This window comes from Taudactylus pleione, unplaced genomic scaffold, assembly GCF_031769625.1.
Source record: "Taudactylus pleione unplaced genomic scaffold, aTauple2 ptg000479l, whole genome shotgun sequence".
Lineage (NCBI taxonomy): Eukaryota > Metazoa > Chordata > Amphibia > Anura > Myobatrachidae > Taudactylus > Taudactylus pleione.
In genome coordinates this window covers 9,853,116-9,870,507 of record NW_028284881.1, presented here as the reverse complement: position 1 = coordinate 9,870,507, position 17,392 = coordinate 9,853,116, and positions in this window count along the sequence as shown.

Below are 17,392 nucleotides of genomic sequence, written 5' to 3'. Positions count from 1 at the left end.
GGGGACCACTCATGGGGGGCATTATATAAGCACTGCATAGGGGGACCACTACTGGGGGCACTGCATAAGGGGCATTACTACAGTGGGCACTGCATAGGGGGGACCATTACTGGGGGCACTGCATAAGTGGCATTGCTACTGGGGATATTGCATAAGGGACCCCCACAAGTTTGTTGCCCAGGGGCCCCCACATACCTTTATCCGGCCCTGCATTGCTGTGGGCCTGGATCATAGTACATACAGTCTGCCTTTGCCAATATGACAGTTTTCCTTGGGCAATGTTATGTTAGTGAATCAATCAACACCCATAAGATGCACTTACCTTAGCAGACACTGCAGGGTGGCGTGTCTTCAAGTGTCTCTTCAAATTTGTAATGTTATTTTAAAGCCATCTTAAATTTGCACAGGACTCTATCCTCATTGGAAATGATACACTGTGTCTTTCTTTCAGTTTACAATAACTGAAGTGTATCCATAAATCATCTCCAATTCCTTCCCATTGTCAGTGCCGCAGGCGAAGATGAGGAACTTTCAACATTCAACATATATTATATGTTAAGCTGCCTCTGACGGTTACCAGGTTGTTCACGTCAGCTAGTCCCAAGGCCAACAATCTAAAAAAAAAAAAATCACATAATGAACATTGCTAATGGTAATGGTGTATTATATATGACAAACAAACAGTGTATGTAAACTGTGCATGCTGTCAACTCACACTATACGTCACACTGTGCATTCCCCGTTTATTTGCATTATATGCCACAGTGTGCATGCCCCCCTAATTCACATTATATGCCACATTGTGCATGTCCCCCTAAATCACATTATATGCCACATTGTGCATGCCTGCTTAATTCACATTATATGCCACATTGTGTATGCCCCCTAATTTCCATTTCCATTATATGCCACACTGTGCATGCCCCCAATTCACATTATATGCCACATTGTGTATGTCCCCAAGTCACATTATATGCCATAATTCACATTATATACCACATTGTGCATACCCTTCAGTTCACATTATATGCCATATTGTGTATGCCCCCAATTCACATTATATGCAACATTGTGTATGCCCCCCTATTCACATTATATGCCACATTGTGTATACCCCCCAATTCACATTATATGCCACATTGTTCATGCCCCCCAAATCACATTATATGTCACACTGTGCCTGACCCCCAATTCACATTATATACCACATTGTGCCTGTCCTTGGCAATGGTGGTATTGTATTCAGAGTTTCCTGTTAACTGTCTCCCACTGGTGCCTCCCTCCAGCCCAGAGAACTCTGATGGTGTCAGTGGTGCGCAAAGCTCTCTAGTCCAGTCTCCAATGACTCTCCAGAGACATCCGTTACCCAGGTACTCCAACTTTCGTGGTCTCACAAGATCCCTCACTCAGCTCATCGGGCAGAAGGAAGAAAGGATAGAGTCGACGCGTCTGAACACAACAGATCCAGTTATTTTGTCTCATCGTTATTCGTCAGGGCATCATGAACACAGATTTTGCCATCATTTTCATTATTAAAATTTGTATATTTTGGTTATCGTTACAATTTAGTCCTGAAATAAACTGTCGTCGATGAATACTTTTAGTCAATAATTTCGACAATTAAATTAACACTGGGCTGGTGCAAGTTTTGATGATGCATCTGATGGTTGCCAAAACTCTACTTGAAACTAACCCACTCCAAGCGCATTATGTATTTGTTGCTGCTGGCCATGTAACATACAAAGGGGCAGAAAATGGAATTTATACTTGTTCATAGTCAGTGGCTTACAATACGAAGTGCAGTTTGTACACATTAATACAGATTGCCAGAAACATCAAAGTATTGCTGGTCAACTGTATTACTTATCAATGAAAATGTAAGATTGTTCTCTCATATATTTTTACTTTCTCAACTCCTCACAAACCAAATTTGTGTCATTGCCTGTAAAATGGTTCTTCTCTACATGACTACAGAGCCAGAAAGCACACCCGTGCCCTTGTCGGTACTGTCTCCCCTGCTCATGTGTGCTGGATGGCATTTCTATAACAAATGGCCAGTATGGGCGGTAGTTTATGATGTACAATTCATTCAATCAGAAAAACTTTATTTATGGTCAATAGACCCACTTTAATTTTAATCAATCAACATGAAGAATCAGTGTACTTACAATGATTGCTTGATTTCAAATGCCACTGATGCCTTATACAAATTATACAGCTGGTCTAAACCGTCCGAGACACCGGATGACTGAACTGTTTCTAGGACAGTTCACACCTTAACTGAAAGGTCATCAAGTTTTGAAGACAATCCACCGTCAATATTCCAGCATCACAAATGCTTCATTCTTCCTCTTTATCTAGTGGGATCGTTACAGGCTACTGCCTTTTAAAATGAATGTCAGTTTCTCTTGCTAAACAATACCGAGTAGGAGAAAGAAAACGAGATGACCTTTCGTGAGTAAAATAGGTTTGTGAGCTTTCTGTGCTTTGCAGTTATGTCTGCAGCTCATTATTTCCTCATTTCAAGAACTTCCAGTCCCTGTATCAATAACTACGTCTGCTCAATAGGTTTGTGTCTCTTGCTGGTAAGATAGGACTCTGGCATAAAGCTTTATTAATAGCTAAGAGCAAACTGCCAAACGCATCAGAGCATTAGAAATTGGAGGAAAGTGCTTCATTTAGCATTCTTTCAACAAGTGTTTGGCTGTCCAAGAGAATATCAATGAAGTACACAATTGTTTGTTTTTTATTACTTTGTACTGTTAACCCCAGACAGCGATGACAGGTAAAGACAACTCTTACTGTTACTTCTCTGTTTACAATATTGTTTACTGTGGTATAAAAGTGTCTAAATGGCTGGCAGGGACAGTGTATATCCTGTACTATAGGAGAACTGTCACTACATTTTTCAGTATCATCCAACTGCTTGGCTTCAGTGGAACCTAAATAATATTTTATGTGTCGCAGAGAGATTGCATATTAGTTGTTCACTCAATGATATCATATTTTTCAAAAGTCTGTCCCAATATTTCAATAAAATAAGTTACATTTTTAGTGTAACTTTAACTTTTACAATTAAAGAAGATTATTTCTATTATCAGATGAACAAAATGAGCCAGAAACATATAGGGCATGATTCAGACCCGCTCGCGAGAGCACAGCGCTCGCAAGCGGGTCGATGGTCCCCAACTATGCATGCGCCGCCTCCGGCGTGTACATGCGCGAGACCCATACTGCGACGGCAGCTCCGTTGCAATGGGTCTATCTACAAGAAGGGGCAGCTGTCGATGTTGATTGACAGCTCGCCCCATTTTGTAGGTGGATAGGGGGGGTGGCTGCAAAAGCGCAGGTGTTCCCTTAGGAAAGCCCAGCGTTTGTGGGCTGCCCTACTGACATCACTCGTGATGTCAGTAGTGGACTTCCTGCTCTATTAGAGCAATAAGTCCACTTGGGTCTGAGAGAGCTGAGACCCTACCATAAGGGTCTCCTCGCAAGCCTGATGGTTGCGATAATCGCGACCACCGCCAGGCCACCCGCAAAAGCTGTGGGTGGTCACCCACAGCTTAGCGAGCGGCCTGGAGGCCGGGAGAAAAAAAACCCCGCCCTGATTCAGAGCGAGCATTCGCAAACAGCAAGCGCCTCTGAATCAGGCCCATAGTCCTCTACATGATTTTTGAAAAGCTTCTACTAAGATATTTCTAAATAGATTTATACAATTATGTCCACTTGCATCTTTGCCGCTTCAGTGAGTCGCGCACCCGCGAATGGGATTGCATGGTGCATTCGCACCCAAGACCCATAGGATTGCATAATGTGAACGCAGCTCACGACATGGCATACCATGGTGCATGCAGCCACGGCGAATCACATGGCGTGATGCATGCGCACATTTGCAGTGCGAGTGCCAAGGATGCAAGAGGACACATCTGTAGAACACACAAGCCCAAATTAGTCAATATGGATATCTACCACATATGAATTAGCTAGTGCTGGTATTTGTTAGAATACTGACCTGTAACCAAGAACAGTTGGACACACTTTTGCTGATGTGCACCTCAGTTTGTCCAAGTGCACCAACTTTAAATTTGATAAAATGAGCTTATGGAGCACGACTGCAGCATTTGCAGAGGAACAGATGTTTACACAGGCAGTTGGATGCAGTGACCTTTCCTAGTAAAGTAGATATTAGGGGCCCAGGTGTGAATAGTTTAGCAGAGCTATGTTGAAAGTAGGGCTTGATTAATTTGAGACCCGCATGCAATTGCAAATGCATCTCAGAGGCACTGCACATGCATCCTAATGGCGGACCCAGATCGGAACTGTATGGACAGCCATGCAGTTCTGAAAGGCAATCCTAGGCAGTGACAGGAGGGTGGGGCTCACGGATGCGGGTGTGTTGGGGCGTGCTGGTGTCAGGGACTGCATCAGAGGATGCAGTTCCTTGGATAGTTACAACAATTCTGATGAGTCTGCTATGATGGTACAAAGCAACCCTTTTATACTATAGCTCCTTGAATGTCATCTCAAAAAATGCTAAATAAAAATAGTGGATGAGGTAATATCACAAATAGGTGCTATAAACAATATTAATACATACCTTATATGAGATAAGTAAATTCACATCCCTTGTCCTTTGGTGGAGATTTTCATCAGAATATTTCAATTCTTACAAGCAGATGCAAAGCACATGTACTCATACAAAAAATAATAAAACTCAAATGGTGTAATACTGTTCACAGTAAATACTTAGTAAAAAAAAATATAGTCTGATGTTGAAACTTGAATAGTTACAAGTTGTAATCTCTATTGGGATAATCCTCCACCAAGAGAAATGAAGAAACACACCACTTTACACTCCCCTATGTGATTGCACTCACATTCAGGAGCCTTGAAATGTGCATATAAAGGTTGTTTTAGACCTTGCTTCTCTATTGTTCATAAATTAAGGTCCTAATGGCATATCCATCATAAGGGAGCATATGAGGGAGAAGACAAATCCAAACGTAGCATAATCCAGTAATTTATACCAGATCATTTGTCCTAGGTGGTCCTTAATAATGCTTCTTCCATTTACACCCACTTTTCCTCTTGCTTTGCGCCATGTACCTCCACTTCTTCCGTGTATCAGGAGTGACCAAAATGGAGTTTTCAAGCCATTTTGCTGTTCAGTACTCTCAGTTGGTTTTGCATCATATACAGATTGTGACAAAGTCCAGTATATGTCAACATGCTTTAGAATGCTAGCTAGTTATCTTTTACAAATGTTTAGTTATGTGACCCGACAAACTTAATCCAAAATCAACATTGTGTTAGCTTCAGTTAATCCAAAATACACACCATAAAACTTGTTATTGAGATGTTATTTCCAATATTCATAATTGAAGCAACGGTGTCCCCTACTGTGTCTTAATATTTACGATTATTTATTAAGAAAAAGTGGGCAAGTTTTCCTTCATGGCTGAATAGATCCGGACCCTGGGCTGACAAGAGGGAAACTGCTTGTAAATACATGCAACCAATCAGAACTGTAGCACCTTTAGCAGATTTAACAAATGTTGATTTAAGTATGTATTCTGAAAATGAGAGTTGAGCTCCAGCTGCAATTCTAAATCTCATTGCACAGGCTGTCTGTGAGCTGATCTCACAGATGCAGGAAATGACAGTAGATCGAGATTTTATAAGGGAACAGAATGCTGTACTGAAGACTTGCGTACGGTCCCAGGATCAGTGTACCAGTGAATTGCAGAATCAGTTTGAACAATATGTGGTAAACAGAGTGAACCATAAGAAATGGCAAGGTAGCAAAATCAGACATGATGCTGTACAAATACATACAATAATTATCAGAATTGGGTACATCTAGACAGTGATTCTAAGGTAGAATATGAGGAAGATATAATGGGGCAGCTGTGCCCTGTTAGGCATACTACTCGTACATCCACACAGGAGAGTAGACAGCAGCAGCAACAGGTCCTAGCAGATGGGATAACTATGGACTAAAATAATCAACCTTCCATGTTACCAGCGGTAGGAAATAATGGGAGAACAGCTATAACAGAAACGGAGGGGTACAACTGTTTGTGAGGAATCATCTATATACAAACTCCCCCGAATCTGTAAACATATAAGGGATAAGACAAGGGGTACGGGTGCAGGAAGCCACTGCTTCAGAGACAGAGCGGGCTTCCATGGCAATGGCAGATTGGAAACAGAGAGATCTAATTGACATGTCCTGCAGATTGAGACAGGGGGCTAAATAATCCCTTCTAGAATGGGTGGGAGGAGGGTGGAGATTCCATTGAGTTAAATGCCAGGGAGATGGCCCAAATGGGAACTTTGTCAATAGATCCCCAGGAGCGTTTGCAGTTGCATATGTATCATAGTAGGGATGGTATATGGACTCTACTGATAGGAATATGAGCAGCCATATGTGAAGTGGTTAAACCTCCAATGTCTTTGATGCCTACCACCCCATGGCATAACACCACAGAAGCTATTTGTAGATTGCGTTTACTGGGATGTGTGAGAGGGTTGGTTAAAGTGGTGGCCACGGACAGTACAGACACTACCCTGACCCCCTGGGTTAGTCCTGATTTGTGTGTTGGATGAAGAGATGTGTGCTGTGTTTTTAAAGTCAGCACCCAAACATATGAAAGCCATGCTATATTTAGCAGTAAGTGCCTCAGCTGGTATGACTGTGTGGCAATTGTGCCAAATGTTAGGTCACTTGGGGCATTTAAGAACAGATGCACCATGACAGAGACAGCTGAAACAAAAGGGTCCCCAGGCCAAGAGTAATACACGACACAAAGTATCCCGCTAACAGATGTTTTTTGAGTTATTGAATGCGGGTACCCCAAGAAAATAAATAGATGGGGTTGGAACTGTTGTCTTTTTAAAAATGTGGTTAACCCGAAAGAAGAAGGGTGATACCTCAACACTCACAAAGCAGATAGCAAAGAGTGATGTAGACAAGGAAGTAGTAGAGTAAGTTATTCCAAGCGCTCCTCCCCAGAGCCCCACCTCCACGCCATCACACATAGGATAGGCATGCGCAGAAAGACGCCAGAGAGACTTCTGGGTCACAAACCCGAAAGTCTCTCTATCGCAAAGAACAGCTCTTATCGGGAGAGCTGTCCTTTGTGATTAGAATCGCAAATCTAGATATATACTTGATTAATTAATGACAGTATGTATCCGATGAGTGGCAGAATGTACCGCATCGCAGATACGATGCCTAGTACATCCTGCCCATAAACAAGTGTAATATGGAATCACACAGTCTACAGCAAAGTTAAACACAAATATAGAAATCGAACAGATACATGTAGATACATTATGTTCAATTGTTGGACTATTACATCAGCAACATGATCTGTCTCTAAAGAATCTTAGAAGCTGTCTTCAATAATTTATACAACTAATGAAACTTCCACATTTATAATATTAATGCCTGTTTGCAAAAGAATCAAATCTTATATTTGACAATACGTACTAGTTCTAACTCTGTAGAGAACTGGATGCACGTGAGTAAACCAGGTTACATATAGGATTTTGTGTGCTCTTTGGGGCCCAATTAACTTGTTGCTAAATAAATGAAGCAGGAGATTTTTTTCCACAACTTCAATAACCGCTACAGCACTATATGTTAGAGATGGATATAATAAATGGGCTACAGTATAGTATGTACTCTGACTGTTGGGAATATGAATAATGTCTAGAACCATAGGATATGTGTAAATTGTGATTAATAAAGAGGGTTTATCTCCCCTAAACCAGGGAAGAAATCTTCAGGAGCAGCTTCCCATTCAGATCCTGATGGATTGGTGGTGTCTCAGGATAACAGATAGGCAAGCTGCACGCTCCTGCTTCTCTCCCTTGTTTCACTTCCTCTCCATTTCCCTGCCTAGCCTATTTTTCAGCTGTGTGTCTCCCCACCATCCTCATATCTTTCTGCAGCTGTCTTTTATTACTGCTTTCTATCATTGCTGCTTATGCCCCTACAGAGGTTCCTCCATCCTCCTCACTTGCTATCTCAGCTATTTTCCTCAATCATGCTCCTCTCTTTCTTCTTTCTCTTTTACCTGATCCATTTACCCGCTTCAATGATGACTTATTTGCCCGATCCAAGCTGCTCCTAAACTTTAGCAGATTCTGTTACTGCTTCTCCTCACTACCGCAAGGGCATCTGGGTCACAACATAATTTACTGTGACCGCAATGGCATCTCACTGACATGCCACGAGATGGCTGTCAGAACCACTAGTAAAATATTACCTCGCAATGGCAGTGTACTACAGTATCATCCTTCTGGTAGGAGCATTGTTTCTCTGCAATTCTTTGAGAGGAAATATAGGATATATAATTTCCTACCTCAACGTATAATCCTCTCTCATAGCCTATTTGGGATGTAGTCATTATCCCAGCTGTCGGGATGCCAGAGCTCAGAATGGCGGTGCTGGAATCCCGACTCAAGTCGCAATCCCAGTGCCAGCATCCCGACAGTTAGTATTGGGATTAAGGGACGGTTAGGGGTTAGGGTTGGGCACTAAGGGCAGGGTTAGGGTTAGGCACTAGAGGGGGAGGGTTAGGCACTAGGGAGAGAGGGTTAAGTTTAGGCAGCATGGAGGAGGTTAGGTTTAAGCTGTGGAGAGGGAGGGTTAGGGGTAGGGGAATATACTTACCTTCATCTGTTGGCATTGTGACCCAGTTGGGATGATGGCGTTGAGATTCTGGCCACCTTTATCCTGAGCGCTGGAGTCCCATACCCAACCCCCTACTCATGCCAACTTTATCTTCTTCCAAATTCACCCTCTGGCTATCCCTCCTTTAGATTGTAATCTCTCCAACAGGGCCTTCTTTTTATTTTTCCCTTGCACTATTCTTACCACCAGTACTACTTGTCTTTTGTCTCTTTCTCCCTATCAACAACTGACACTGTCTACTCGCCCATACAATGGATACAGGATCATCGAGAGTTGCTGTGCCTATCCCTGCAACTTACTACTGCCTGCTGACTCTTATTACACCATGTTGCTCTATACTTTCCACTGTACTTGACACTCCTTGTCTATGGTTTTATTGCAATACTTGTATTTGGACTGTTCACTATAATGCATTGTATTTATGCTGTGTACTTTTATGTTTTATTGTACAAAGATGCACACACCTTGTGACATCCAAAAAATAAAATATAATGTTTATTATTATTTCAACATTGCCATAGAGATGTTTTGAGTTATTCAATTTGGATGGTTCTCATAATAAGAAAAAGAATATACTGAGGGCCTGACACAGCTGCATCTTTTGCCACATGTCTGCGTCTTAATGGTAATGTCACGGCCAAATTTGTGAATACTGAGTCACCCACTGCCTATGGCAGGCAGATAAAGGCCTCATGTGTGAGCAGCTGGTTTTACCAGCTTGGTTTTGCTTTTAAAATGATTGCTGCTTTAAATATACAGGAAGACTCACAGTTGGGATGGCTATCGGTGGGGTGGCCATTGATGGTTACCATCGATGGACCCATCAGTGATTACCATCGATGGCGCACAAATCATTTATGGTGAACAATCAATGGTTTGCACCCCCTCGATGGTCACCTCTGCTGTGGGCACGCCGGGCCAATGTAAAGGGCTTAGCGGCCAATGGGGAGGCAGGACTAAGCTCCGTCCTGCCACTAGAAAAAAAACATTGGCCCTCATTCAGAGCCGCTCATTAGCGGCAGTACGCTCGTTCCGAGCGATGTTTGCACATCTGCGCATGCGTACGGTTTTTAGTACGCATGCGCGAACCAGTCAGTGCGGCCAAAAATCGTTTGTACGCTATATAGCGAGTGCCTGCTATTTTGAGTGACAGAATGAGGCGTATGTGGGTGGTAACAGGGGAAGGTGCTTGAAAATGGGGAGTGGAGATCCGAACGCAGGCGTGCTTAAAGGTCAAAACGGGCGTATTATGGGTGTGCATAATTAATACAGCAGCGTCATTGACCACGTCACTGGGTTATTTTATAGCCAGAACTGCTCGCAAATTTGTGGTAGCAAACACCAACCACAAGAATAGCGAGCAGTTCATACGCTGCTCGATGTACTCGATTAATCTAATAAATAGCGGACATGACGTATGGTGCGAGCGGCCAGGGGGCGTTTTTAACAAATAAACGAGCGTATGTTTTGCTCGCTCGTTCAGACTTAGAGGTGTGAACAGACTGCAATTTGCGAACGGATCATTTGAATAGCCACCCCTTGTTTTTGAACGAACGACCGCAAATAGCGAACGGCTCTGAATGAGGGCCATTGTCTCCTGCTCATCCATTGATGGCAGAGAATCATTGGTTCTCTACCACCGGTGGCAAAAGTAGTTTACATTGGACAGCAATCATCAATGTTTTGTAAACATCGATGTTCGATGGCCATCCCTATCTTACAGTAGTTACTGCAGCAGCTACAGCTCACAAACTATTACATAAGATCCTTGGTCTTAAAAACCCATTCATATCTAATTGCATGTTTTCCTTGAGGTAACTCTGTATGATCCTATGTCTGGAACTATTTGAGAGATTCCATCTCTTCATCAGTAGGTTTAATCAAATTTTCCTTTTCATAGGTAGGAAGTTTCTGCATCTCTTTAAAAGATTCTGGCTCCGGTTGTGGTGCTGTCTGAGCAAGATAAGATAACCGCATTGGTGGTATACTCATGTTCCACCAAGTAGATCTCCTCACTGAAGGCAAAGGTGATCTTCCCTCTTCAACAATACTTGGACCTTCCTAGTAACTTCAATTTAATCTTCCTCTTCCTCTGGTGGTCGTTTTTGCTCTTCTTCCTCAAGCTGTTCTGAGTGTGTAGTTTCATGAAATTATGTATGCAATATTTCTGCTTATTGTCACCTGGTTGGTTTCTTTATGTATAATTCTGTAACCCTTTTGTGATTCACTGCAGCTTACAATCACTCTGGACCTCATTCAGAGTCGGTCGTTGCAGCCGCACGGTCGTACGCCACCGATGTTCGCTAAACTGCGCATGCGTAAAATTCGCAATGCGCGTGTGCAAACTAGCTATTGCGATCAGAAATTGCTCTCTCCTTCAACTTGGCCAGGTCGTTAGTTTGAGTGACAGGATGAGGCGTTTGTGGGTGGTAACAGGGGAAGGTGCTTGTGAACGGGGGAGTGGAGATCCGAACGCAGGCATGCCTGACTATGCAAACGGCGTTTTATGGGAGTGCATAATTAACTAAGTAGTGTCATGGCACATGTGACATGGTAGGTTTTTTCACTGACTTGATCGTAGTGCTTAAGAGAGGGTATGGTCAACCTTAAGCTCTACGACCAGCTCCGATGATTCCCGATGGTCTCGAGTAATCCTTATATGCCCGGAGATGACGTGTAATGCAAACGAAAAGGGGGTGTATTTTTAGTCTTACGGCCGCTTCCTCCCCTCGTTCGTCCAGCTAACGATCTCATCTTAACGACGCAACTTGCGAGTGCTTTATTTGCATATCCGGCCCCTTTTACCTTACGACCGTGCGACCGCAACGACCGACTCTGAATGAGGTCCTCTTTCCTTTGCATGAGCATCCAACTTCGAGCATTTGAAAGTTTACAAATGCTTTACTTACAAATAATTTTATATCTTGTAGGTCTTTCCATTCCACAGTTCGGAATGTAGTTAGGAAGCCGACAGTCGAAATGCTGATCGCCGGCTTCCCAACACTGAAATCCCGGCATGGGATTAATGATAGGCGTCTAAATACCGATGCCTATCATTAGCCCCACGCCGAAATACCAACACCCAGCATACCAATCGTAGGTAAGCCAGGCATCGGGAGTGGATAGCAGCGAGGGGAGGTTTAGATTTAAGGACTCCCAGGAGGACTTAGGGTTAGGCACCCCCCTGGGAGGAGGGTTAGGATTAGGCTAGGGGAAGGGGGGTTAGGGTCAGGCACCCTCGGGGGGGAGGTGAGGGTTAGGCGCCCCCGGTAGGGTTAGGATTAGGCTAGGGGAGCGGGTTAGGTTTAGGCACCCCTGGAGCGAGGTTAGGGTTAGGCACTAGGGGGGAGTTAGGATTAGGCACCCCTATGGCAGGGTTAGGGGGGAGAGAGGGGGGAGGTTAGGGTTAAAACTTACCTTAGTTGAGATCTACAGCTGCCAGCTTTCCGGCATCGGGATTTGATCCGCCGGGCTGAGGCCTGGCGGTCATACATACCGATTCCCACAGTTCATATGGAGTCTTTTCAATTGTTTTTTCCAATAATTGATTGAAGTTATCAGGCTGTCATGATTGCTTCTCCCCAGTAAGTTTCTGGCATATCTGCATGCTCTGGCTACTTTTGCAGCATGTCCAATTAATTTGCATTAGAAAGAGGTGTTGCTGCGCTCAACCTACATGAACTGCTTGAGTGGTAATATTAATTAGAGCCCATCTGTAATGTAAAATCAACAAAACCAAAAATGAGTGAATAAATAAGTAAATAAACACCTGATAAGACATACATACACAGAGCACTTTATAGTGGTAATGTATCAAATAACAGAACCAGTAGTAGTTTACTGCTGGTATGGAAGCATGTACTCTATCTTTAGTATGTTGTATATTGACGGAAGTATACCAAAAACATATGTTATAAAAACAAAAGTATTTTATTGGGGCATGTGCTAAACCAAAGCTAGCTAGAAAAGCTGCACTTGCAAAAATGGTGTCAATAACACCCAGCTGTGTACGGGTGGTAGCAATCCGGACTGCAGATGTCAATAATAAAATGGATACCTGGATAGATAATGTCCAGAAGCGCTGTATATGAGGATAATGGGGTTGGATTAGAAAGTTAATAGCGGCGTCCCACTGTGGTTAATCAGGTTGTGATAGTTGACAATGGTGCCCGGGGTAGCTTCTTTGGGACAGGGAGTACGTTGTGGACTGCTGGGGAGAGGTAATCTCTCTGCAGCACTTGCTTCACTCACCAGCATGGACGTCGGAAGATGCCTGACTGAACAAGCTAACTCCGGCAGTCTGTGCCGGGGTGCATGCTGCGGTCTGGGGGGGAGACAGCATGGCTTCACCGCTTGTTAGAGTAGTGTGCCGTGTGTCTCCTACCATGGACAGGAGAATTACCTCTCTACCTAGAGGGCACCGCTCCTGCCCTGCCGGCTGGTTCTTCTTCCCACGATCAGAGGCTCTTGCTTCCTTGGTGTTCCGGGGGTTGGTCACGTGACTGCAGTGATGCAGGAAATTATGGGCCTGATTCAGACCCACTCGCGAGCGGCTGTCCGCTCGCAAGTGGGTCGATGGTCTGCACTGCGCATGCGCACAACGGAGCGAGACGCGACAAGCGAAGGACTTTCCTTCGCTCGTAGTGTCTGATCAAAGGGGGCGTGCTGTCGATGTTGATTGACAGCACGCCCCCTTTGGTGGGCGTGCCTCCCAGACGGAGGCGTTCCCAAGGGAACGCCTACCGTCAGAAGCCGGCCCCACTGACATCACTAGTGATGTCAGTGGGAGTGATTTTGGTTCTGATAGAGCCAAAATCACTCCGGGCCTTGCGGTTGAGAAACTCAACCGCAGGCTTCTGCTCGCAGTGGCGATGGTCGCGATGGTCCAGACCATCGCGACCATCATCCTGCACGCTCGTATATGCTGTGGGTGGTGACCCACAGCTATACGAGCGTCCAGGAGGACGCTCCATATTTATGGAGGTGGGCCCTGATTCAGAGCGAGCGCTCTGGTCAGAGTGTCCGGCTCTGAATCAGGGCCTATGTCCTGATGGGGAATCTGGATGCTTTGACACTGGTTCCGGATTGAGACAATCTGCATGCTGATCTGCGGTCTTAGTAAATATCCAAATTTAATTTATAGTATGATGTTCAGTGAGCTCCCACGTGTTTCAGCCTTTAAGGCCTTTTTCAAAGAGACAATGTGGCTGAGGTCCGGCGATCATACATACCGATTCCCACAGTTCATATGGAGTCTTTTCAATTGTTTTTTCCAATAAATGATTGAAGTTATCAGGCTGTCATGATTGCTTCTCCCCAGTAAGTTTCTGGCATATCTGCATGCTCTGGCCACTTTTGCAGCATGTCCAATTAATTTGCATTAGAAAGAGGTGTTGCTGCGCTCAACCTACATGAACTGCTTGAGTGGTAATATTAATTAGAGCCCATCTGTAATGTAAAATCAACAAAACCAAAAATGAGTGAATAAATAAGTAAATAAACACCTGATAAGACATACATACACAGAGCACTTTATAGTGGTAATGTATCAAATAACAGAACCAGTAGTAGTTTACTGCTGGTATGGAAGCATGTACTCTATCTTTAGTATGTTGTATATTGACGGAAGTATACCAAAAACATATGTTATAAAAACAAAAGTATTTTATTGGGGCATGTGCTAAACCAAAGCTAGCTAGAAAAGCTGCACTTGCAAAAATGGTGTCAATAACACCCAGCTGTGTACGGGTGGTAGCAATCCGGACTGCAGATGTCAATAATAAAATGGATACCTGGATAGATAATGTCCAGAAGCGCTGTATATGAGGATAATGGGGTTGGATTAGAAAGTTAATAGCGGCGTCCCACTGTGGTTAATCAGGTTGTGATAGTTGACAATGGTGCCCGGGGTAGCTTCTTTGGGACAGGGAGTACGTTGTGGACTGCTGGGGAGAGGTAATCTCTCTGCAGCACTTGCTTCACTCACCAGCATGGACGTCGGAAGATGCCTGACTGAACAAGCTAACTCCGGCAGTCTGTGCCGGGGTGCATGCTGCGGTCTGGGGGGGAGACAGCATGGCTTCACCGCTTGTTAGAGTAGTGTGCCGTGTGTCTCCTACCATGGACAGGAGAATTACCTCTCTACCTAGAGGGCACCGCTCCTGCCCTGCCGGCTGGTTCTTCTTCCCACGATCAGAGGCTCTTGCTTCCTTGGTGTTCCGGGGGTTGGTCACGTGACTGCAGTGATGCAGGAAATTATGGGCCTGATTCAGACCCACTCGCGAGCGGCTGTCCGCTCGCAAGTGGGTCGATGGTCTGCACTGCGCATGCGCACAACGGAGCGAGACGCGACAAGCGAAGGACTTTCCTTCGCTCGTAGTGTCTGATCAAAGGGGGCGTGCTGTCGATGTTGATTGACAGCACGCCCCCTTTGGTGGGCGTGCCTCCCAGACGGAGGCGTTCCCAAGGGAACGCCTACCGTCAGAAGCCGGCCCCACTGACATCACTAGTGATGTCAGTGGGAGTGATTTTGGTTCTGATAGAGCCAAAATCACTCCGGGCCTTGCGGTTGAGAAACTCAACCGCAGGCTTCTGCTCGCAGTGGCGATGGTCGCGATGGTCCAGACCATCGCGACCATCATCCTGCACGCTCGTATATGCTGTGGGTGGTGACCCACAGCTATACGAGCGTCCAGGAGGACGCTCCATATTTATGGAGGTGGGCCCTGATTCAGAGCGAGCGCTCTGGTCAGAGTGTCCGGCTCTGAATCAGGGCCTATGTCCTGATGGGGAATCTGGATGCTTTGACACTGGTTCCGGATTGAGACAATCTGCATGCTGATCTGCGGTCTTAGTAAATATCCAAATTTAATTTATAGTATGATGTTCAGTGAGCTCCCACGTGTTTCAGCCTTTAAGGCCTTTTTCAAAGAGACAATGTGGCTGAGGTCCGGCGATCATACATACCGATTCCCACAGTTCATATGGAGTCTTTTCAATTGTTTTTTCCAATAAATGATTGAAGTTATCAGGCTGTCATGATTGCTTCTCCCCAGTAAGTTTCTGGCATATCTGCATGCTCTGGCCACTTTTGCAGCATGTCCAATTAATTTGCATAGCTCTGGATTGTACAGTACTGTTGCTTGGCACACAATTCCATATCTTTTCAGAATACCTTTTGTCTTGTCAATGATAAAACACAACAAACACAGTTCCACTTTTAGTAGCACAGTTATCTTCATAGTATCAATAGCTCAGTCCCAAAGTGCACTGTGATCAGCTTATTGTTCTCTCACAAAATGGTTTCCTCCTTTTATACTCATGGACAGTCACTGGTTAGGATGTAGTTAAGAGACTGGCATGCGTGAGGCCACTGGTCTCAATGCTGACGCGGGAATCCTGATAAGGGAGTTAAGGTAGGAGGCAAAATAACGATGCCTATTTTAATCCCGATACCAGAATCCAGGAGGATGCCAGCCCAAACAAAGGTAAGCTGGGTCGCCCTTAGTGTTAGCTGCGGGTGGGAGGCTTAGGTTTAAGTAAATTAGCGGGGTTAGCATTATGTTTTGGGGGGATGTTAGGGTTAGGCACAGCTAGGGGGGAGGGTTAGGGTCAGGCACCACTGGGGGGGTTGCACAGGGAAGCACTTAGGGACACACTGGAGCTCTTGACATAAACTTGTACTGACGTCAGTGTAATGAGAACACAATGATGCACTGAGGACGTACAGGAGATACAATGATGAACTTGTACAGAAATCTGGGTAATTAGTACACAGAGATGCACTGAGGATGTACTGAGAATGCAATGGTGAGTTTGTACTGAGGGCCTGATTCAGAGCCGCTCGTAAGTGACAGGATGAGGCGTTTGTGGGTGGTAACAGGGGAAGGTGCTTGAAAACGGGGAGTGGAGATCCGAATGCAGGCGTGCCAAATGGTCAAAACGGGTGTTTTAAGGGTGTGCATAATTAACAAAGCAGCGTCATCGACCACGTCACTTGGTTGTTTCTTAGCCTGAACTGTTCGCATGATTGCGGTAGGAAAATCCTACCACAAGCAATGCGAGCAGTTCAGACGCCTTTCAATTAGGGGTGAGCGGGTTCGGATTTCTGAAATCCGAACCCCCCCAAGCCCCCCCGATCCGAGTCCGATCCGAATCATGCTCGACTTTTCCCGCCTGACTCGGATCTGAAATCGAGGCAAAACGTCATCATCCCGCCTTCCGAGTCTCGCGGGTTTTGGATCCTATATAAGGTACCCACGTCGGCGCCATTTTCTCACTCGGCTGTGGACAGTGAAGAGGGAGGGTGGGAGTTAGGGCTGTGTAGTGTAGTGTAGTGTAGTGCTGCTGTTGTCCACTACTTCAAAGTCCATAGGGGCTGGCTGTGTTGTGCTGTGCTGCTGTTGTTAATAGGGGCTGTGTCCACTACTTCAAAGTCCATAGGGGCTGGCTGGACTGTGTTGTGCAGTCAGTTCTCCATAGGGGCTGTGTCCACTCCAAAGTCCTGTGCAGTGTCCCAGTCCTAAAGAGGTGCTGTAGTGTTGTCCAGGGGGTGCTCTGTCCATCAGGGGTGCTCCCCCCAAGTGCTAAAAAAATAATATATTTTCTGTGTTTGTGAATTGTGTGCGCAGTAGCCGCACGTGCATCAACAAAGTAGTGCCAAGCGTGCGCCTGTGTCATAAGTAAAGG